The 24,869-nt window shown below is 47.4% G+C and overlaps 1 protein-coding gene and 1 long non-coding RNA gene across 2 annotated transcripts in view; both read right to left on the bottom strand.

Moving 5' to 3' along the window:
• OSR1 (odd-skipped related transcription factor 1) overlaps positions 1-24,869 on the bottom strand; it is a 363,752-nt gene that overhangs the window by 309,244 nt on the left and 29,639 nt on the right.
• LOC144281183 (uncharacterized) lies at positions 3,448-19,820 on the bottom strand. The gene is made up of 3 exons (XR_013349663.1): positions 16,752-19,820; positions 12,290-13,117; positions 3,448-10,974 (listed from the first exon to the last, which is right to left on the bottom strand). It is a non-coding gene; the product is annotated as an uncharacterized LOC144281183 (long non-coding RNA).

Genomic DNA, 24,869 nt, shown 5'->3' with positions numbered 1-24,869 from the left:
CCCCAGGTCTCAGGGAGAGGAGTGCATCTCAGGCCAAGCCTCGGGAATATTGAAGCTGTGCCCTGGGAGAAAGTCACAGGTTCTCCTAGCACATTGACTCAATGGGATTTGAGTTATAGCAAGTGCCAGGTATTCGAGGTACGAAAGAGAATAAGACAAATGCCATTCCGGTCTTCTTGGAGCCCTACTGGAGTCTTCCCCAAAAATATTTTCACCAGTCCACAAAAACAAATTATACTAGATGACTGGCAAAAAAAATCTCTCAGAATTACTAATACATAGGTTTAAATCTGCATGTAAAGAACACCTCTTGCTTTTATGTTTCAAAGGTAATTAACCTTCACCAGTCCCAGTGAATTTTACTGTGAGATCTTTTCATATCTGAGTCTCTTCTCGTTATCCCAGGGCTGCCATCATATGAGCCCTAGCTTGGCCTTTGGTCTCTGCCACTTGGCATGACATTGCCAGGAGAGCATGTCATCCTAGCACTCAGGGTTACTCAGAGCACTCAAAATCCCTGGGGCACAGGCCACATGTGACCCAGGCTGCTGAAGGGGTAATTATGAGCAGGTAGTCAAACCCAATGTAACTGGCAAGGGGCAATCCAGAAGCCCAGGGCCTTGGCTGGGAATGCCCCACCTGGGTTCCAGGTCACCAGTGACAGGCCTGTATCTTCTCACTGAATCAGGGTGCAAGCAGTGGCAAGGAGAGAGGCCTTTCCAGGAGACCATGCACAGCAAGTGACCACCCCCAGCAAGGGCCTACAGCAGCTTCTCTGACAACAAGCAAACCCCTGGCATCCAGGCTGGGCCCAGACCACCAAGTTTCTCCTTCCTTGCCCTCCTCGGTGCCCTCTCCAGTTTTTCTACCCTGTTCTGGGAGACCAGCCCAAGGGACCATGTGCTGAAGAACTTCTCCAGCCCCATCCCCTCTGTGCCGTGTTGTCTACTGTAACTCATGGGCTTGCATGTAGCCCTTGAATCCTGCTCTCTGACTAGAAGCCTCTTCCAGGCTCCAGGGCTCCTCCACAATTAGAGCCCACCTTTATTTTTCCATGAGGCCACTGCTCACACCAGGAGGGCAGGAACCATCTCATCCAGAAAACAGAGGGACTTCTAATTTGGGGTCCACTTGAGGTCTGCTTAACACCAACTTGGAAGGGAAATCCTGGCATCTGAGTCTCCATTGGGCACACTAGGGATGCAGGAATCAGGGCCAGATGGATGAAATTACCCTTGAAATGTGAGCAAGACTGCAGTCCGAGACAGGAAGGAGGGCACAGGCATCTGGGGCTATGTGGCACTGGGCACAACTGGGGGAGGGTGCATGCGGTGATGAAGCTCCCAGCTTTACCAGGTTTGGAGAGTTAGCTGGGGGCTCTGGACCAGAGGCAGAGGCATAATTAGCAGGAAAGGGCAGCACCTGAGACAAGGTCAGAGCATCTCTGCTGCCCAGGCCAAAGCTTCCCCACCAAGCTCTGCCCACAGGTCAGCTTGTAAGGAATTTGAAACTTGATAGAACTTTCCAATTACTTCCAAATATGTTTTTCCAGGCCCAGCCTGCTAAACTAAGCCTTTCACTACTACTGATTGTGGGATTGACTGCAAGAGTTTAATCCCTATACAAAGGAAGGAAGAGAGAGGGCATCTCCTGAATGGGAAGGAGACCTGCCACGGGTCTGGGCCTGATGCATAACAACCCAAGTGGGCCAAAGAGAAGATGTGGGCCAAGGACCAAGAGGCAAGGCAGGCAGGTGAGTCCAGGTGCCTGGCTCAGAGTGCTTAGCCAGAAGCTGAACATACATGCAGGAAGCAGGGCAGTAACGAGGGGTCAGGGGAGGGGGAGGGCAGCTGCTGGAGATCCCAAGGAAGGAGCTGGGTCCTCAGCCAGGGGATGGGCCAGCAAGCTGCCCATCCTCTGGTACCTGTCCCCTTGCTTTCCCCACTTGGATTTGTCCATCTCACTCACATCTCTGTGTCTGCCCCACCAGACTGCTTGATGTGCGTGTGTTCCTGGGAGATACAAACAGGAAGCAGAGGTGGTATTCAGTACAAGGGCATCAGGTGAATAAATAAATAAAACTGAAAACCACCAGCCACATCTCAGAGCTTATGCCTGAAGCATTTCAAAACCAGAGCTCAGGTTCTTAGAGGCCCACCCCATCCCACCCTCGCTAGTGATTCCCTCTAGCCTCCATCTCTCTGGCAGAGCTTGATGGCTACAGGGGATTCAGAGGCCTTTGCTGGCCAGAGGTGGCTCTGGGCACCCACCTCCCAACAAGAAGGTAGCCCACTGAACGTTTCCTTCTCTGTTTCCTTCCTCAGTGACCACATCTTTCCTTGTAGTTTTAAATGCCATCTCTGCAAGCTGATCACTTGCAAATATCTATCCCCTGCCTGGTCCTCTTTGCTGAAACCCAGACCTAAATACACAGCTGTCAACTTTGGCATCTGGAAGCCTAATAGGATCTCAGACTTAACATGTCCCTAGCCAGCCTCCTGCCTACACAGCTACACTGTGTTCCCAAAGCCTTCCCCCTTTCAGGAAACAGCAATGTCACTCTTCTAGCTGCCAAGCTGTGAGGGTTACTTTTATGTAACCCTAGTTGGACCACCATGCCCCGACATCTGGTCAAATACTATGCTGGATGTTCTGGGAGAGTGTGTTTTAGATGAGATTAACACTTAAATCAGCAGACTTTGATTGCCCTCTATAATGTGTGTGGGCCTCATCCAATCAGTTGATGGCCTGAATAGAAAAAAGACTTGCCCCAAGCAAGGGGGAACTGTGCTAGCTGACAGCCTTCAGGCTTGAACTACAGCCTTAGCTCTTCCCTGAGTCTTCAGCCTGATGGCTTACTTTGAGGATTTTGCCAGCCTCCATAATCCCAAGAGCCAGTATTTTCACATCTCATTGGCTCTGTTTCTCTGTAGAGCCCTAATACACAAGCCAAAAATCCTGTAGTCATCTTTGACTACTCTCTTCTAACCCAACAACTAATCTGACAACAAATGGCACCAGCTCAACCTCCAAATTATGTCTAGATTAACAGCTTCCCATTCCTCCACTGCTAATCATCCCAAAATGAGCCACTATCATCTCCCACCTGCATTACCACAACTCCTCCTGTCAAAGGGATCCTTTATTTTTTTTTCTGTAAATTTATTTTTTATTGGTGTTCAATTTGCCAACATATAGAATAACACCCAGTGCTCATCCCATCAAGTGCCCCCCTCAGTGCCCGTCACCCAGTCACCCCCACCCCCCGCCCTCCTCCCCTTCCACCACCCCTGATTCGTTTCCCAGAGTTAGGAGTCTTTATGTTCTGTCTCCCTTTCTGATATTTCCCACTCATTTTCTCCCCTTTCCCTTCTCTCCTTTATTCCGTTTCACTATTATTTGTATTCCCTAAATGAATGAGATCATATAATGTTTGTCCTTCTCCGATTGATTTATTTCACTCAGCCTAATACCCTCCAGTTCCATCCACGTCGAAGCAAAAGGTGGGTATTTGTCATTTCTAATGGCTGAGGAATATTCCATTGTATACATAAACCACATCTTCTTTATCCACTCATCTTTCGATGGACACCGGGGCTCCTTCCACAGTTTGGCTATTGTGGACATTGCTGCTATAAACATCGGGGTGCAGGTGTCCTGGTGTTTCATTGCATCTGTATCTTTGGGGTAAATCCCCAGCAGTGCAATTGCTGGGCCATAGGGAAGACCTATTTTTAACTCTTTGAGGAACCTCCACACAGTTTTCCAGAGTGGCTGCACCAGTTCACATTCCCACCAACTGTGCAAGTGGGTTCCCCTTTCTCCGCATCCTCTCCAACATTTGTGGTTTCCTGCCATGTTAATTTCCCCATTCTCACTGGTGTGAGGTGGTATCTCATGGTGGTTTTGATTTGTATTTCCCTGATGGCCAGTGATGCAGAGCATTTTCTCATGTGCTTGTTGGCCATGTCTATGTCTTCCTCTGTGAGATTTCTGTTCATGTCTTTTGCCCATTTCATGATTGGATTGTTTGTTTCTTTGCTGTTGAGTTTAATAAGTTCTTTATAGATCTTGGAAACTAGCCCAAAGGGATTCTTTAAAAACCCAGGTCAAATCATATCCCTCTGCTCAGAAGCTTCCGTTTAATTCATTCACAGCTAATGTCCTTACATAGCCATAAACAACATGTATCCCACCCCACTGAACCCCTATTAACTACCTCTCTACATTCACCTCCTGCTCATCCCCCTCCAGCTACATCTGCTTCTTTGCTATTCTGTGAACACACCAGACAGTCCTGCCTTGAGGCTTATATACCTGCTTCTCTCCCTACAATGTTCTTTCCTCAAAGATCTCCAGGGCTCACTCACTTCCTTCCTTTGGATCTTGACTCAAATGTCAATCTTACAGTGAATCTGTCTCTGGCCATCCTACCTAAAATTGAACCCTATACACAAACACAACACTCCCTAGTGGTCACGTCATTTATTTCCCATCATAGCCCACATCAATATTTAATAGGCTGTATACACACTGCTCATGTACAGTAGTATTATATTATAGTATACAATTACAGAATTATTCCCTCAACTAAAACATGGGACTTGTGGCAGCCAGGAAGCTTCATCTCTGTTGATTAAAGCTCTATTCCCAGAGCCTATGCAGTGCCACTTCTGCTCCTCAGACCAGCATTTCAGTTTCAGAACTTGTGTGGGCCACATTCATCTCCTCTCAAGCTGTGAAACAGAGGGGAACTCCAAGGCTAGACTGAGCCTTCCCTTCTGACTCTTGTGCTTGGCTTGTGCACCTAATCAAAGTTCTGAGTGTCCCCCACACTAGTAACTAACATCGTGGGAAAACACCTACCACCAGGCTTCCTTCCTTATCTCTGGAACATTCTAAACACTCAATGGGCATTGTTGAACACAGGTGGAACTTGATGGAGGTTTTAAAAATGAAGGATGACAATAGGTGCTCTTCACAGCCTTCCCTTATTGGGCCCTGCATCAGCAGCCTCGTCCTCCAAAACCCCAATTCCCAGAGGGACCGGATCTTCCCTCACATGTATTCTATGTGGGAAAAAGAAAACTTTTTTTGAACCTTGGGGATGAGTGTATTTTTAAAATATCATGTTCTCCAAGGCAAGAGACAAAGAGATACCCAAAGACTGAAGAAAACAACCAGGACCCGAGGGAAACACTATAGACAGAATTCTAACTAATTTGAAACAAAAGTCCAAATTGTTCCATTTTATTCTGTGCTGATTATTGATTTTTTTTCTGTCTCCCCTGTTGCCATGATAACCTGTCAACAAACAAGTGATGCAGAGGGACAAGTGATGGGGATGGGCCCCGAGGCCAAGACCTGGCCCTCAGGCCAAGGAATGCCCATCCTGCTGCCGAACCAGCCTCTCCATGATATCTGTACATGCTCTGTGGGCCAAGTGAGTCATGAATGTAGACATGAGCTTCCTGCCTGGACTCTGGGCCCTCTCAGCTTACAGTGGGGCAGCTGCCACTGCCAGAGGAAGCTGTAACCACAGATACCAAAACCTGGACCTCAGCTAACTGTCTCTCTCATGTCCCTATCTTCTTCCTGGAGCTGTGAGAGTGCCCAGCACTGGGCTGGCCTGGCCAGCACTCAGAACATGTTTGATGAACAAACCATTATGACTACTAACACATCCAGACCCTTGGAATCTGCCAGATGTCTACATGTAGTAACACATTCAATCTTTGCAGCAGCCACACTGATGGGGCTATCATCCCCATTTACAAATGTGCAAAAGAGGCACAGAAGACTAAGTAACAGCTCCGGGGCACACAGCTAGTGGGTGGGCTGGGATCTGAACACAGGCAGTCCAAATCTGGGGCCTGAGCATGCAGGCACCACTCCACCCACACTGGAGGGGTGATGTGGATGACCTTAGCCTCCTAGTCCTTATGGCCTGCTGAAAGACTTGCTGGGCTCTACCCTCATGGCCTCCTCGTTTTCAAACCCCCAATCCTGTGCACTGAATCCTCTGACGGGCATGATCATGCTCTCAAATCTTCACTTCCCCTCAGTCTCATTTCCAAAGGCCCACCCTCAAAATAACTCCCTGACCTGCTCAAGAAGTTTCCACTCTATCTGCCCACCCACTGGATTATTGTCTCTACTTATTATCTCTTATTTTCCTTGTTGCAATCATCACTATCTGAGATGATCTTGCTCATTTGTTTCCCTACATATATTGTCTGTGCCCCTCCAATGTTTCAATAAACTAAGACTCTTCTGCATAACTCAGTGCAATATCCAGTACCAGTACCTAATTTTATTGAATGTGCAAATTGATCGCTGCACAAAAAAGAATGAAAGCCCCAGGAGCAGGTCTCTGCCCTTGTAGAAGAACACAGAGCAGTGGGCAGCAAGGTGCAAGATCAGAATGGATACTGTAGCTTCTGCAGTGTGGGGGAGGGCTCTTTGGACCCCACCCACAGCCTGAGCCTCCAGGCCCAAATGTTTGCCGTGAGGCTGTAGAGTGACACCCTCCATCTACAGTGACCAGTTCGGTCACCAACCATATGTGGCTAGGGAACACTGGAATCATAACTACTATCATTGGGGAGCTGGATTTCTCATTTTATTTCATTTTTATTAATATAAAATTTAAAACTGATACTGGAGTCAGTTTTTGGAAAACTTTTAAGTATGTTTGGAACAATTTGGGTATGTGAATTTACTTTTTCAACACTCAGTTTTATGAACTCTAAATATAGATCAAGTATTGCCAAGGAAAATTTAGCATCTGAATTGAAATATGCTCTAACTGTAAAATACGCACATTTGAAGACTGAATGTGCAGAAAACGAATGTAAAGTATCTGGTTAATGTTTTTGCATGGATTACATGTTGATATGATAATATTTTGGACATACCAGATTAAATAAAATGTTATAAAAATTAATCTCACCTGTTTCTTTTTACTTTTTAATGGGGCTACTAGAAAAATTTTAAATCACATATATAATTTGTATTATAAACATGTATGTGGCTCCCATGTTATTTCTACTGGATGGTGCTGCTGTCCAATAGAACTGAATTTCTGACTTAAATATAGGCCCAGTTTGAGGTTTTCTTTTTTTTCTTTCAAGATTTTATTTAAATTCTAGTTAGTTAACATTTAGTATAGTACTAGTTTGGGGATAGATTTTAGTGATTCATCACTTGCACATAACTGACCCAGTGTGAGTTCTAGCAGGAGCAACAGTGTACAACTGTTACAGGGAAGATCCCTTTATGTATTAGTTTTGTCCCTGGGATGGTAGGGAGAAGGCCAGGGACCCTGAGTGCAGTGGGGCATCCTTGACCCAAGAACCACTCCATAGACACAAACCACAAGAGCAAACTGACCAAAGCAAAGCTCAAAGTCCCTCAGGATCAGGTCAAGGGTCCCACTGTCTCTCACAAGCAGACTGATTTCTTCTACAGAGAAATATTCTTCCCTGCTGCAAAACAACATGCTACATATATTTTTTCATTTAGTTAAAAGAAATTCTCAAATTAATCTAGCTATATAGAAAAAATGGGCTTCCTGCCACAGCCAGGAGGTCTGTGGAGGAAGTCAGACAGCTTCCCCAAAAGCACCCTCTAAAGCCAGTGGAAAAGCATGCCAGTCTTTTTGAGCTGGAGCTTCAGCCCTAAGTGGGGAATCTCAGTAGCAACCTCCTGCCAAGCAGCAAGGGACAGGCGACATTCCTCCAATACTCAGCCAGCTTGGGAACTATGGAAAGCAGCCACCAACCCATCAGGAATGTTTGATACTTACATTAGGTGACAAGAAAGCCAAATCACTATACAGACATATTGAAGCTCCTACTGACATGATGCTCCTATTGTATAATGAGGCTCTGGAAAAAAAAAAAATTAGCCCTGCAGAAGAAAAAGTAAAAATAAAACCTGAAAGTGAAATCCTTATGGGAAAACAACAACAACAACAACAACCGAAAAGAGGTTGGCAAAGCAAGAAGAGTCCAGAGTCTGGGAAACCTTTTATGGCATCTCTCGACAATAAATTTTGCTGAGCAAAGGCCCCTGGCAAGCAAATCATAGCTCCTAGCTTTCAAGTTGTTGACATTTTAAAGGGAGTTAAGCCTCACAGCAGGGAAAGAGTTAACAGACTTCAATGGGTCTATTATGAGTCTTTATGGAATGAATGAAACCGGTTCACCTCCAATTTGGACCTCACCACCTTCACTCCCCACCCCCCACCCACCACAAAGAAAGGTTGGTAATGGCTGAATGAAAGATCTCCTTCATCCTGGAGAAGCTTGCTTTCCAGGTGTCCCACCCACAGAGGCCCGGAATGTTCAACGGTGCAGTGACAGCCCTTCCTGTGGGCAAGAGAGAGCCTGAGAAAGACACCTGGCCTGAGTCAGGGCAAGGAGAGTTCCCCCAACTCAAAAGGCTGCCCGGAACCAATCTGGGGAATGAGTCCACTGTCACTGGGGACCCACTGCAGTCCGGGCTTGCAATTGCTCTTTGCAAAATAACATCCGCAGTAGGCAGAATAATGGCTTCCCAAAGATGCACAGGTCTTAATTCCTAGAACATGTTCATGTGTTACCTTGCATGGCAAAGGGGAATTGAGGGAGCAGATGGAATTAATGCCAATCCACTGACATTAAAATATGGGGAGAAGCCTGGATTATCCAGGCGGGCCCAATGCGATCACAGAAGTCCTTCAACATGAAAGAGGGAGGTCGAAGAGTCCGTGTCAGAGTGATGCTGTGTGAGAACGTCTTGTCCCACTTTGCTGGCTTTGGAGGAGGAGAAAGGGGCCACGAGCCAAGGAATCTCGACAGTCTCTTGAAACTGGAAAAGGCAAGGAAACAGATCCTCCCCTAGAGCCTCCCAAAAGAACACAGCCCTGCCAACACCTGGCTTTTAGCCCAGCGAGACCCATTTTGGACTCCACACTCTAGAACTGTAAGATAACAAATTTACAAGGTTTCTGACCACCAAGTCTGTGGTAATTCATCACAGCAGCAATAGGAAACTTACAACATCTTTCCTTCCCAAGACATTCCCAAATGCCCACCTTCCTCCTTGAGCAGATTATGGAAGACAAGGAACGGTTTCTCTCCATGAAGTAGAACCTGTTGTGGGGTTTGGTCAAACATTAAATGTATTCCTTTTCTTTTCTCCTTTTTAAAAGATTTTATTTGTTTATTCATGAGAGACACAGAGAGAGGCAGAGACATAGGCAGAGGGAGAAGCAGGGTCCCTGTGGGGAGCCTGATATGGGACTAGATCCCAGGACTCCGGGGATTACAACCTGAGCCAAAGGCAGATGCTCAGCTCAACCACCGAGCTACCCAGGCATCCCTCAAATGTATTTGTTTTTGAAGGGCTCTCTCCTTCCTCCCCCTGGAGTCCTATTCTTAGAAACCAGGAACACAAGCCTCAGGAGCCTACATGGTCCCCACCCTGACCATTCAGCTTCATGTCCCCAGCCTCTTCCTGTGTCTTTTCTTTCAAGCTTACCTCCCACCTGGGAAGCTGAGGGAGAGGTGGCCTCATGATCAAAGCGGAAACATATAATAACTCTATTTTCTCTACCACAGTGATGTAGGCCAAGAGCCAGTGGCTTCAAAGAGGCCCTGAGAACATTCATTCCCTTCCTTGTTCTACATATGAGGCTATCAAGGAACATCAGAAGCTTCAAGGTCCCATAGCCAGTTAATGGCAAGACTGCATTAAGACCCAGGGCCCCTGACTTCCAGCCCAGGGCTTCATGTTATATTTTCAAGCTTTCTTAAACCAAAGATTTCTGGAACCTTCTGGGCCCCAAGGGGAGAGGAGCTGTTCACAAGGGCAGATATTTCCCTTGCCCTGCACATTTGGCTTCTCATCTCCTCCTCCACCTGCTCACCTTTCCCCCAGAGTTCCCTCCACTAAGGGTCTGTCAGGCTCTCAACTCCTCACCCCACAGTTCAGGGGCCTGACGCTGTCTTCACTCAGGCAGGCAGCACAAAAGGCTTAGGACACATTAGCTCCTGGAAGGAAAGAGCTGCTGTAACCACAGTCTTCAGTGTGAGGCCGGGTGCCTGGCCTCCTGTCTCGTCCCTCACAACCAGCTTTGGCAGGGCTCTGAGCCCTTGGCACCCCGGTGCCCTGATGGGTTCCTGCTCAGGGCTGTGCAAACCCTGCCTCGCTTCCCGAGTGGCGGGGCTCTGTCCATGTCCCATAAATTTCCTTTCAACATCATCACATCATCAGAGGCCTCAGGAGGCCCATCCCCTCCCCTGCAGATGGAAGATTCCTGTCTGCAGCCTGAACCAGGGGGCAAAGCTCATTCTTTAAAAGTGAACCCACCTTAGGGCAAGTGGGGCAGTAATCCTTTAAAACCAGTCACACTTGCCTAAGGCAGGGCTGTTTCCTCCATCTCTATGCCTGTGGAGCGGGAGCCACCTCCCGGCCTGCCACCCCACTCCCGCCTCAATGCCTGGGCCCTCTGTGTCCAGCCGCTGAGCATTTGACCTTGACTGCTGCCCAGTCTCCCTCAGACAAAAGTAACCAAGCTATTTGCATTTGGCCTTCCCTTTTCCTTGCTCCCCACCAAGACTGCTCCCCCTTCTCTTAATTATGCAGTAACGAACAACTGTGCTAACCGAAATTGGGGCGGCTACTTGCCTCTAAAAGTCCATAATTAGCCCCACGGGAACAACAAATACTTGCAGAGCTCCCCACCTCCCCTTGGCTGCTGCTGGAAGCAGGCCGCCTCTCCAAGCCCAGCATTTCGGGTCCAATCTGGAATGCATATGTTTCCCCTCAATCATTCACTCCATCAAACGTACGGCAGGCCTGAGGGGGCGGGGAGGCCGCTAGACTTCTCTGAGTCTCTGTTCGCATGAGCGTCCTCATTATAAAGGGATGTTGTGTTCACAGGTAACCAACAGCCCCCTGCGCATCTGGGAACACTTTGAGTGATTGCTGGGGAGAGAAGAAATTTGGGTCATAACTAATGATCAACATCCCCTTTTAATCAAATGAAGCCGTCATAATGTGTCTATCCTCCAGGGGAACAAGGCCCTTTCACCTCCAGGAGGTCTGCAGTAGCATTAACCTCTTCGGGTAAAACTTGCCCAGGTAGGAGGGAAGAAGGGGAGCTGTCAGGTTTTGAGCACCCACTGTGTACCAGCCCCTGCACTGAGCAGCCTCAACATTGGGGCCTTGAGCCACCCTGGACCTGCACCAGATCAAAGCTCTTAGTCTTGAGGGCTCCTTAGAGCCCAGATTGCTGGGCCCCACGTAGAGTTTAGATTAAGTAGGTCTGGGATGGAGTTCGAGTATTTGCATAGCTGACAAGTTCCCATGCGATACCGATCCTGCCAACCACACCTTGAGAACCAGCAGGAGAGAATTAAAATACTAATATTTATCATCTTCAATGCACCACGCCCTTTGTAAATATCATGTAATCGAATCCTCATAAAAATATGATGTGGTGTTGTCCCCATTTTGCAGAAGAAACTGAGCAAGTGCTGCCTAAAGCTCTGGAGCAGTTGTCGTGGAAAAGCTATTACTTAGTGGCCAGGTGGGTCTGATGTCAGAGACCTGGCCCTGTCACAGCAGCCAGGGACATGCAGGCCACGGGCTGAAGGGTTCAGAGAGGATGAGCACACCTCTCCCTAGGGCATGAGGGAGACTATGGGCCTTGCACACCCTCACTGTGTACCCGGGACTTAGGGGCCTTCTGTCCACATCAGTACCTGGCCTGCTTTCCTGTCTACACACAGGACACTGCAGCCCTGAGTCCTGCAGCAAACACCCCTTAGTCTCCCCTCTGATCCCCCCTGCCCCTGGGACATGCGTCACTCCCCCGTCCTCTCCCACCCTCACTCTGCCTCATCGGAACACCCCCACACACTTCTTTCCAGCTCCTCCCAAACCAGTTCAAGAGGAGGCTCTTCCAACTGATCATGAGGACACATGCAGAACTCCAACCAGAGTATCCAGGAAATGGCTGTGGGTTCTCCAACATGACCAAACGCTATGCCGCTTGCCCAATGCACAGGTTTGCTCCTCCCCGGTGGTTTGTAAAAGAGCAGGTGGACTCACATTTCTGTGTTCCCAGGTCACCAAACAAGCCCCTTGGCTACATTGCTCACCACTCTAGAATCTTCCCTTTCAATTGGAATTTATGAGAATCTGCTTAGCACCGGGTGCTATAGTAGGGGCCAGGGGAGGGTGGGGGTCGGATGGCCATCACATAAAGCACCTGTGTGCCAGCCTCTGTTTCACGTACCTCCCGTGTAACAGCTCACTCAGTCCTCCCGGCTGTCCTGTAGAGCAAGGTGTGCCATCATTACACCTTTTTCAAGAGAGACACCAAGGCACAGAAAGATTAAGCCACCTGCCCAGTGTTGCACAGCCAGGAAGTGACAGAGCTAGGGTGTGAACTGAAGCATCAGGGCTCCAGAGCCCAGGAGTGGAAGCATGCTGCCTTGGAAGATAGAACAAGAAAGAGTGATTAACTCCCTGATCCTTGCCCTCAGGGAGGCACAGCCCGGCCAGGGGGAAGGAGGAACTAGCTAGTGGTGGTGGCAGTGTCATTGTAGTTGTTATGGCTGCTGTCAGAGTTGTCATCCTTGGACTTACAGATGCCATAGCTATGGCTGTAGCTGTGGCAGCTGCAGTTATAGCGGCTAACACTATCACAGTGGTTGTCGCAGCAGGCAGCAGCAGACTGTCAGCATCGATACTGAAATCATTACAGCAACAGCAGTAACAGTAAAATACCTGCCATTTGCAGGGCGCCTTACTTAGCAAAGTGAGGGACAGGATATGTGGCGGGTAGGAGTGCAAATCCCATAGGCAGATCAGGTTCAGATCTGACTCCTCCTGACAGGTGGTCTGTCTCAGGCAAATCACTCAGCCTCTCCGCCTCAGCTTGCATACTTTTGACACAGGGGAAATATCACCTACCTCATGAATTTCTCATGGAGATTAAAGGAGAGACTCCATGGCAGGCCTTAGTGCGGTGCCAGGGACTCGGAAATTCTCCATTGGTGTCCCTCACAAGGACGGTGACAGGAACAGTGACATGTGAGTGCACTGGCCATCGGTGAGGACTCTGGGCAAGTGAGGGCACAGAGACGACAGCACACTGAGGGCAGATCCCTCTATGTGAAGGATCTGGAATGGCTTCAGGGAAGACATAGGATTTCAACAGGACTTCCCAGCTGGGTGTGACACCCTGAAGACCACATAGATGGTCAGGACAAGACCGTGGAAGAGCAGGTGCAGGCCTCCCACTGCCCTGCTTGTCCACAGAGCACCCCTGAGCTTCCTCCTTTGTCCCCCAAAGCCTCAGCCCAGCTACCTCTCCCAGGGCACTCATATGGCCCTGTGCCCTCCCCGCCACTGACTTCATTTGCCTGCATCTCTCCAAATGTTCCTCCTAACCCTCTTCTACAAATAGCTAAAGACCTTCACATAGTCCCCTGGCATTCCTTTGTGGTTTCATTGGGCACACAGGCAAGACAGGCCAGCTGATTAAGAGGTCTCCAGTTAAGTTCACTACTAACATGTTTCCTGAGCCCCAAGGGCTAGACTATGTTTTAGAGCCAACCTCTTTCCTACTCTCTATCCTGTGGGGATGCCAAGGGCCCTTTCTGCTATCCAGTGAAGAGAGGCAAGACAACTCAACCAGCTTTATGGATGCAAGGCCTGAGTGACACTGGCTCCGCCCTCATGGGCATGGCTGTGATGTAACTACCTTTGGAAGCCCATCAGCCTTCCTTCCACATAATGTTCATGCACTCAGGGGCTTGACCCATCACATGCAAGTCACTGTAGGAGAGTCCAGATGAGTTCCCACCCTCCAAGAGCTAGAGCCCATGAGCAGTGGTATGGCAGGTCCTCAGACAAGTACACTTACTCAAATGTAGTGAGTGCCAGAAGCTGGGCAAGAAACTAACATTCTGAGTGCACCCACCAAGTGCAGATGCTATACTAATAGTTTTCATCTAAATTGTCTCATGTATCCACATAGCACACTTGTGAGGTAAGCATGTATGTCTATGTTGTAGAGATGAGGAAATCAGAGACATCAAACAAATCTCTTGAGGTCACATAGCAAGCTTCAAAACCAGGGCTGTGTTACTCTTCCCAATATCCCACAAAGTGAGTGTCAAATTGGGGTTGGGGAAGGGGAAGTGCACGAGGCTGAAATGATCAGAGAAGGCTTTTTAAAAGAGGTGAGGGAAAAAAAAAATAAAAGAGGTGAGGGTTGTCCTGGACAAGGGGGTGAGTTGGATGATAATGGATAGGGGTGAGGGGATGGAGAAGGAATGCTAGGAATTGTAATGGCATGAACAGATACGAGGGGCTGAGAAGCACCTGGTGTGTTGGGGGATGCAGCAGAGTGCCTCCGGGGCTGCAGGAGGCTCCCCACCTGGGAGACAGGGAGGGTTGGAAGGGCTCAGCAAGGCTGATCAGAAGAGTTTGATGGATTTGGCTAATCGTACCTTTCTTCTGGATGCAGTGGGAGCCATTGAAGCCTTTTGGGCAGAACTATGTAATGGAAGTAGCCCCTTAGGAAAATCACCTTGGCTGGGCTGTGCTAGCTAGGTTGCTGAGCAAAGACCAGGGGAAGAAATGCCACTCAAGGAGACTGCTGCAGTCATCCCAAAGTAACAACCGATTTGGTAAACGAATTTCAAGGCTATAAACAGACAACATTTTTTTATTGTTTTTTCAATCCAAACTACATTTCGTTAAGGTATGATTTTTCCAAACGTCAGGAAAAACAATCCATGTTAACCTATAACTGTGAAACAATTATACGGGCAGCAAAACATCTTCTGCACAAACTGCAATAAAATACTGTTCTTGGTTCAAGAAGTCAGGGCAAGAAGTGACTTCTGAATCAGCCTTCCACTTAGCAATGCAGCTTTCTGCTCAAAAAATTCACAGTCTTCCTTCACTGGATCTATTTTAATAACATAATGAAGGCCCTGTAACCCTGTCCTCCAACCTTCCCTGAGAATGTACCCTAAGTGCCTCAAGATGTCCAAGGAACATCAAAGGGAAGCAGAATTATTCTTTGGATATACCATAGGATAAAAATCCTGATATCCCACTGCTGGAAACAAAAACCCAGGACAGCTCCCGCAGTGCCCATAAAAAATATGGACTCAGAAGATTAACTGGCTCCGATGCTACAACGCTTTAGCCAACCGTAACCTGGCATTTTATGTTGAAGAAAGGAAAAAAAGATGCCTTTATTAATACTGCTTGCCAAACTTCCCATGAGGCCTGAGAAAGGACTCACTCTGGCCTTCCTCTGCTCAGAGTCCTGTGCTAAAAACTGCTGCCTCCTCTTTAAAGTAAGGCCAATCTGAGGTGTCTGAAGAAGGACCCCCCTGGAAAATGAACAGCCTGCTCTCTGCCAAAATGTTTAACTCCTTGTTGCCTCCATGCTTCACACAAGCCTGAGCACATATCACTTCTCAAAGCACTTCCCATGGGTACACCTTGTCCCCATGCTGTCCCCGGGAAGCAGGGGGGGAGGAAAGATATGATGATCATCATTTTACAGCTGTGGTATCTAGGTCCTGGAATCACTGTCATTGAGATGTTTATAGAAATAGCTAGAACATAAGAGACTCAACTCTAGGGAACAAACTGAGGGTGGCTGGAGGGGAGGGGGTGAGGGGATGGGATAACTGGGTGACGGGCATGAAAGAGGGCATGTGATATGATGAGCACTGAGTGTTATATGCAACTGATGAAATACTAAATTCTACTCCTGAAACTAATAACACACTCTATGTTAACTAACTTGAATTAAAATAAAGCTCTTTTAAAAAAAGAAATAGCTAGAACAGTATTCCCTGGCCTGGGGTGGAAGGAGGACAAGCAGCTCTGCCTTAGGCTGTGAGGTGGCTAGCACTGTCCTAGTTTTAGAGATGGAGAATAAAGAGTCAGAGGTAAAGTGAGTGCCCAGCTGTTCCTACTGCTGCTGACATCCAGGACTTCTGTTCGCCCCTCCATGCTGAGATTTCAGCAGCCCAGGCTAGCACAACTGGCTTTGAGAAGCAAGCCACCATGCTCCACATTCCCAATAACATGCATTATAAACAAAAGGATATTCCCAAGTCAAAGAGAAGAATGATTTTCTTTAAAAGAATATACACTTTTTTTTTTAAGTAAGCAAACCAAGCAAATAATCTCCTTTAATGTGAACCGCCTTTTTCCCAAATGCCCAGATTCTGAGGGTGAGGGTGCCGCCCTGGGACTCCAAGTTTTCCGCCCACTGTGCATACACACACACACATGCCTGAACACCCACGCATTTCAGTTGGACATAGCACAATGTTACATCACATGTGCCACTGGGAGGGAGCCAGAAAAGGCCCATGATGCCCAACGTCACTGGTTCCCTTGCAGTTAAAAGCCTCTGTTGACACTGTTTCTCAAGCACCTCCATCCAACTCCACTGCTTTGCCCATTTTTCCGCTTCCTGCATGTCTGTGGCATTCCAAACACTTCCCTCTGGAGTGAAGCATCCATGAGGGGATGGGAGGGTGGGGTTATGGATCAATCAATCAATCAATCCATGGGTAGATGAACAAATGCATGGATGAATTCCCATGGTAGCCTCAAAGTCCTGATAATCAGAGAGTTAATCCCCCGAGGGTCACTCAGAGCCATATATCCCATCTGAAACAAAAGACCTTCCCCCGAATGTCATAGGTATCTACCTCCATTCCTTTGCCATGGCAGCAGCTCAAGGAGGGAAACAGCTAGTGCTACCTCTGTCACATCATGCTGGAATAGGTCTGACTGCGCTCTCAGAAGCAAATGTGGTGTTTCTGTCTAGGTGATGCAGTCCCTTGTGATCATCTTCGGAGACCTTGGACCTCTCCCATCTCCTTTGCATCAGGATCCTGGACTCAGTTTCTCACAAGTCAGTGCTTCCCCACATCGTGGACACCAAACAGGAGTCTTTAACTGGGCCCACCCCTAATCAACCCATGCCACCAATACTTCTGTGAATATAAGAATTTGATTTTGACTTAATACCTTTTCCCAAGTCTGGGTTGGAAATTTTTCTGTGAAGGCGGCCTATGAAAATATAACTGCCCTCAAAAATTGCCCTATGACCCAGATGATATGTGAACATAGAAGACACCTCATCATCCTCTTCAAGAGAACACCAGATCTATCTCTCCTTCTTGCCAGCTGTCTGAGAAGTGGTAGATATTTGCCTCTAGTAGAAACATCTCCTTGAACTTCCCCAAATTGCTGGAATGACACATAGCAAAGTCAGACACAGTCCCCAGTCTGAGCCTCTCCAAACCCAAGAGTTACAAAACTAAAGAACAGCAGTGTCAAGAGCATCTCACAGTACTTGGCAATCCCAACGCACACTCCCTTTGTTTAAATGGGGAAGCTGAGCCCCAGAGAGTGCTAAGTATCCTCTCTCTCCTCTGAGGCTCTCTGCCCTTGGCCAACTGCCGAGCCTCAAGGTAGCTCATGGTGTGGGGATCACCAGTGGCCAGGGGCTGGGCTCAGAGGCTTGAGAGTCTTCAGAAGGCCACCATTTCCAAGCACGGGCTTCCTGCTGAGACTACTGAGTGGAGGAAGTAATAATGGAGATTGAAAGGCATTCTGCATTTGACCTTCTGCAACCCCACCGTTTTTCAGTAGAACCCGATAGGGATCAGTCACATCTGCTCTCAATAGCAAATGTAAAAAATGACCTGCAGCTTTAAGGTCTGAAAAACATAAACTTGTGTTAAAAGACTGACAAAAAAAATTCATGCACTCCATAGCATGATGTCATTCAACTGCACACACATTGTAATAACAATCGTCCATCAGGACCAGGGCCCTGGACCTGCACTCTCCCCTCCTGGGAATCATAAGCTTCTCCGGTCCCCCTGCATGTCAGCCATGTGGCCGGTCACATAGCAGGCCTGTGTAATCAGGGCTGGGCTGCTAGGCTCAACTAGGCCCTGAGCTACAGCGGGTATCAACTTACCTTGCTCCCCACTTCAAACGCTTGGGTGAACTACAGGAAGGCTTGATGGGAAGCACATTCTGGAAAGCCCAGAACAAGCTCAATCTGCCAGGGACCAGGGGAGCAGCCCAGAGCTGGCCAGAGGTCAGTGGGCCCTCAGAAGTCAGGAAGCTCCTCATCAGCCACGTGGGTGAGGACTGCCAGGCCACTACTTTGCTGTGAGCAGGAGCCAACCAGGATGCTCTTCTGCTGACCTGTGGTGCCACAGCCTCATGAAGATGGTGACTCCTCCTTCATTGCCATGCACTCCTGCTTCCCTACCTCACTCCCATCTGGGCTATGGTCAAGAGCTCCTGACCCATGGCAACTCAGGAAGACAACCTTAGAGTACCCCAGAGAGCTCACTAGATCAGCCTCAGTTGTCACTCTGCTGGACCAAGCAAGGTGCCTGGGGCCCAGAGCAAACTAGCCAGGATATCACCCTTCAGAAATTCACAGTCCAGACAGGGAGGTAAGATTCTCTGAGACCACACATATCCCGGGCTGAAGAGAGATGTCCTAGGACCAGAGGATGGAAAACCGGGAGCTACAAAGGGAAGAAAGTTCACATACTCCAGACCCTGCCAAATCCTGTGGTTGGATTGATTTCCTAAGCTAGACACCCCTTCATTATTTGCTTGAGTTCTAAATCACAACCCACAGGTGGCAATGGCTCTGTGTTCTCATTTGATTCATTATGTACCCACTCTGTGGCACACACCAGGCTAGGCACATGCACATCCCTCTCTTACCTCAATACTCTTGACAACCCAGACAGCAAGGTGGCACATGGATGGCTTGGAAGGCTCATGAGGCAGCTCTTGTGGGTACATCTGTTTCTGTTCCACCAGGAAGAACTTCCTCATGCTTTCTAGCAGGAGCAGAGCTCGGCCAGACTCTAACCAGCAGCAGAGCAAATTCTGCATGATCCCCTATTCTAGCCAGTGGAGCATGTTTTGTGGCCCAACTGGCTGTGTTTGGAATGACATGCTGAGTTAACAGTTCATCCATGGAAGCAGAGTGTCAGAATCCATGGTTCTTCCTACATTCCTAAGATCATTTAAAATGCAGCCTCTGTCCTCAAATGGCTCATAAGTTATTAAAAGGAGAAAAACCTGTAGACAAACAAGCATCCCTGTGTATGAGTGCTGAGAGAAACATCCCCAAGGGGAATGCTGGCGACACAAAGGATGGAGTGCTCAGTAAGACCTGGAAACAATAGAAATCCTTATGTTGGGAGTGGCCCTCAAATTGTCCACACCTCCTGCAGGGTGCTAAGTGCACGAGGCAATGTGGTCTCTGGCCCCACGGGCTCTACTCTCACTGCAGAGACAACACTAACTCATCAGAACAAAGAAGAGATCAGCTGGGAAAAACAAATGGCCATTGCTAGAGGCCAAAGGAGGGAGATGCCCAAAAACTGACATATAATAAGGCCACAATATGACTGCAGAATTGAATTAAATCAGGCAAGTTGGAAAAACTTTCTAAAGAGATGACAGAGGCTAGGCTTCCATGAGTGAGGTCTGAATGGTATAAAGGGCTGAGACAGCGAGCACGCCAGCAGGGGCCTGCCAACAGAGCCTAAATTCAATGTCAATGTGTTGACCAGCCGAATAGATGATTCAAACTGGCTTCCAGACGGCAGATTGTAGAACCAAACTCTACTCTTGGCTACCCCTGGCTACCTGGGCCAGCACCTCAGAGCTCACCGTCTAGTGCTAACCCCTCCCCAGTGGCAAGTAGCCTCCAGCCTAGATAGGAACTGAGCTCTGCCCAGACCCCCAGGAGACTTGGGGGCCATAGAGACTTCCCAAATTTGGATAGAAAAGCAGCTATTCAGTGCCTCCTCCACAGGATACATAGCTTCTCTCTAAATCAGCAGGAACCCATCACTAAGGCTATGAGAAAATAAACAAAGGGAATCTAATTTCAAGGGACACTCAGGCTCCAGGAAGAAGAACAGCGTGCTCAGGCGGGTCCTTTCCCTCCAAGGCACGCTAAGTTGTGGGAATCTTACAGCTCCAGTGCCAGCAGATTCAGGAGCACTCCCTGCCAATGATGGAGTGATAGAGTCACGCTCAGGGCTCCCTGGGGACACTCCACCACGGGGCGGGGGGGGGGGGGGGGCCTAAGGGGTGTGTCCACAGAGACCCAAAAGAGAAGCCAGAGGATTCCAGCCCTGCCCTGAGCCAAGAGTTTGAGCCAGTAAACGCTGTCCTCTGTCTCTGGACAGAGACCTGGGCTCCCCTTTAACGGCCTCTTCAGAGTCAAGGGACCACGTGAACATCAACAGTCCTGCTTGTGAAATATCTATGCTCCCCATAACAAACCAGCTTCCTTTTACTATCTTTTTGTCTGGTCTCTTTTGTAGGCAGAAACACCCAGCATTCTGTCTGAACTGAATCGAGTTAGACCTCAGTGTTGTAGAGCATGTGTTATCAGTCACAAAGCACACATCTCAGGGTAGGGGAGGTAGATGGGCTCTTAAAAAGGAACAAATATCAAAAGTATCAAATCCTCTAGAAAAATAGAAGTTACTCAACCTGAGAAGTTTGTTTGGCAGAGTGATTGGCTGGGCTCAGAATGATGTGTTGGCCTGAATGTTTCCCTACTGAAGCAGAACTTTAGCAGCTTCTTGGTTCTACCAAAGTGCAGGGTATGATTCGAGCTGTTGCTTCATAAAATATGGGGATGCCAAGATCACTATAACACAGCTCCTGTCCTCACACAACTCATGAGTTTTTAGGAGGAGAGAGGCTCTGATGGCTTAACAATTTCAGATCTATAGAGGGAGATTATTCTCCATCCCACAGAGGGCCACAAGTGCCAGCAGCATTACAGAGCATTTTGAGTGCTCCAAAACTCAGAGGCAAGAGGGGCAAATTGGCCCTTTGAGTGTGAGAAGTGGCAACTGGAGTGAGCTCAGATCCAGATCCAAGAACCAGGCAATGTCAGCCATGCTCCAAATTCTGCCAATGACCTACTACAGGACATGGGGACAAGCACCTTGCCCTGTCTGGGTACATTGCCCTAAAGATAAGCTTAGCCTGGGTGATTTCTGAGAGCTTGCCCAGTGCTGATCTGTAGGTCTACAGCTTAAACAGGAAGAGGGTTGACAAATCTGCCAACAGGTTGGAAGAATTGTCCCATGCCCATTCCTATCAAAGTGCTCAGATTGTGCTATCAAGCTCCATGAAAGTTTGAGTCTGTTAATTACTCCTAAACCCAGAGATATCGAGAGACAGATATGTAAATTAGAACTAGAGAGTGAGATTAATGTCTACATAGACACAGATTCAGATACAGAAATAGCTATAGATTTTGATTTAAATATACAGATGAAGACAGAGATGGAGATTGAACTGAGACATAGATATAGATATATGTGTACAGATACACATGTCCCACTGAATACCTTTCTCATGGCAAGGGACAGCACACAGTACTAATGATTTTGAGTTCATTTCCTACTTGCAGCACACCAAAGTCCTCTCCATTCTTCAAAGCCCATCTCTAGAACCTCCTCCAAGGAGTCTTACTTGACCAGCAAAAGAAGTTCTCCCTCTTCTAAATTCCTTCAAGTTGCCATTTGAGCCACCTCAGCCTCAGGATAAAAACAAATTAATTATCACCTGCAGAAGTTCTCCCACAAGGTAGAAATTATCTAACACCTGCAGAGGCTGCCAAGGACAGCTGGGCTTCAGGCTGGCTGCTCTGGGTGAAGGTGCTAGCAGTCAGCTTGCCTCCGGTAGCAGAAGTGGCTCACACTGAATGCTTATCTACAGGATGCCTGTATTTGAAAGTGAACTTTGACCCATGCCTCAAACCATTCACCAAAATTAGCCCAAAATTTTTTACAAACCTAAATATAAAACCTAAAACCATAAAGAAAAAAGAGAAAAGAAAACACAGGAGAATGTAAAAAGTAGAGGGGGTGGGGAGGCAAATTTTTTCCTTGACAGATCATAAAAAGCATTAACTGTAGAAAAAATAGTCAAATTAGACTTGTGCTTAGTAAAAGACACCAAGAAAGAGAAAGAAAGAAAGAAAGAAAGAAAGAAAGAAAGAAAGAAAGAAAGAAAGAAAGAAAAGGTGAGCCACGAGAAAATATTTGCAATACATACCCAACAAAGAACTAGAATCAAGATTCTATTTTTTAAATTCCCATAAATCAGTTTTTAAAAGATAGCCTAAAGCATGGGAAAACACTTTGATGGATGCTTTCCCAAAAAGAAATCCACATGGCCAATAAACATATAAAAAGATGTTCAACATCATTAACAGTAAGGAAAATCCAAAATAAAATTACAATGAGTTACAACCATACACCCACCAGAACAGTCAAAACAAGACCTCAAAACCAAACGGTGGAAAGGATGCAGAGCAACTGGATCTCTCACACTTTTGCTGGTGGAGGTATAAAATGGTACAACTGGGCACCTGGATGGCTCCTTGGTTAAGCCTCTGCCTTCAGCTCAGGTCATGATCCCCCGGTCCTGGGATCGAGTTCTGCATCAGGCTTCCTGCAGGGAGCCTGCTTCTCTCTCTGCCTCTCTCTGTGTGTCTCTCATGAATAGATAAATAAAATCTTTAAAAGATAAAATAAAATGGTACAACTACTTTGGAAAACTGGCAATTTCATGTGAAGTTAAATATACACCTAGCTTATGATTCAGCAATTTCACTCCTGTCTCATTACTCAAAGGAAATGAAAACATGTGTCCACAAAAAGACTTGCATATGAATACTCCCGACAGCATTATTCTGAAAAGCTCCAAACTGGAAACAACCCAAAGGCCCAACAAAAGGAAAATGGATAAACAAATTGATGTAGGCTCACGCAACAGAGTAATATGTAATGATAAAAAGGAATGGTCCGTTGATATACACAACAATATGAATAAACCTCGAAAACATTTGCTCAGCTAAAGAAGCCAGGAAAAAAAGAGTTTCTATTGTTTGATCCAATTTTTCTATGAATTCCAAAACCAGGCAAAATTGACCTATGAGGGCAATATTCAGAATCATGGTTTTTTTTCCATGAGAGAGGAGTGCATATAGGAAAGGGGCTTAGGGAACTTTCTCAGAGGATGAAAATGCTTATATCTTGACAGGGGCATTGGACTGACTACAGGGGCATTGGCTACATGGGCACAGATATTTCTTAAAACTCATTGAACTATATACTAAAGTTCTGGATGTTTTATAGTACGCAATTATGCCTCAATTTAAAAAAGAACTGATTCACTTAATAATTATTTATAACATGCCTTCTATTGTACCAGACCTCAGGCTAGGGGCTGGGGATATGGCCAGGAACAGGAGGCATCCCCTCTCTCAAGAAAGAATAAATGAAAAAAGGACCCCTTTGATATTTCCCACATGCCTAGCTTCCTAGTGATTAAAGCAGCTTCCAGGCCTTGCCAGTCACACTTCACAGGCACACACACACATACACACAGAAGCAGGACTCCCCTTGCCCCACGACCCTGGGTCTCTGATAGATATAAAACAGTACATAAACATTTGGGTCTCCAGGATCCCACCAGAACTATACTACCTGCCCCAACTACCTGCCTCAGGTGAGAAGAAACCAAGCAAGTAGCCCATGTACTCCTGACTGTCCTCCCAAGGAAGGCACCAGCTCTTCTCCTCGGACCTTGTGTATAGAGCCACAGAGACTACAGGAGATGAGGAGGGAGCCATTGACCTGCTGGCTCCCAGCAACCCCCCCCCGCCCCCCCCACCTACCCCTCCAGGGAGAGGAAAATGCAAACAAAAGGCCATTCTCACAGGCAGCCCTTCCAAGAAAAACCAAGTTCTAGAGATGCCGGGTCTGGTGTGAATAAGGAAAAAATGCAGAATTCCAAAAGACAAGGTCCAAAAAACATTTCTCCCGCTGAGTGTGCTATGAAAAGAAAGGGGACAAGGAGGTGGCTGGGAAGGAACCCCAGAGCACCCACAGCCAATGACAGCGTTGACCTCCAGCCACTGCTAATTTTCCTGGACAGAATCTGATGTTCAGTGACCCAGGAGGTGCCCTGTTACTTCCAAAATGTTAAGTCTTACAGGAAAGAACCTCTTACTTCTGAGCTTTGATTCCTCATGTGTGAAATGGGAATGATGATCCTCACCCTGCCTGCTTCACAGGCATGATGTGGGGCTTCATCGTGAACAAAAATATGAAAGTACTTTGTAGACTCCAAGATGCTACACACCTTAGCATGATCACCATGCATCCCATTTCACAGCCTTCGGATATTTGTATTTTATAAAACACTATAAATTCTGGCTCCAACACATGCTAAGTGTGTGGCCCAGGGAAAGTGATTTTATTTCTCTGAGCCAGCTCCCGCATCTGTAGAATGGGAATGTTAATGTCTCCCTCAACGTGTGCAGAGAAGATCACAAGGTGCCAGTGAGGCCTTCAGGAAGATCTGTGGTAGAGTTGGCATTCAGTAGCTGGGAGTTGTTATAATCCTTACTATGGAAGGGGGTTCACCCACTTTTGCCATGTGGAGTCTTTAGAAGAGTAAAGGAGCAGAGTCTCAGGTTGGCCAGATAAAAAACCAAACACATAAGCTTGGATTCTCTGAAATGGCTTTTTAGGCATCCTGCTAACATTAAGAGCTGCTGTCATATACTAAGCCCTGTTCTGAGCCAAGCACTGTGCTCAGAGCTATGGCCCATGTTCTGGCATTCACGGAAACTAAAGGAGGCAGGAGGATGTCCTCTCTGCCTTACAGAGAGGGTGCTGTAACTCAGCAAGGTCACAGAACTTAACTGGGTTCACACAGAGTGACAGAGGCAGCAT

This window comes from Canis aureus, chromosome 12 (assembly GCF_053574225.1).
Source record: "Canis aureus isolate CA01 chromosome 12, VMU_Caureus_v.1.0, whole genome shotgun sequence".
In the NCBI taxonomy this organism is placed as follows: Eukaryota; Metazoa; Chordata; class Mammalia; order Carnivora; family Canidae; genus Canis; species Canis aureus.
This window is presented reverse-complemented; position numbering and strand designations above follow the sequence as displayed.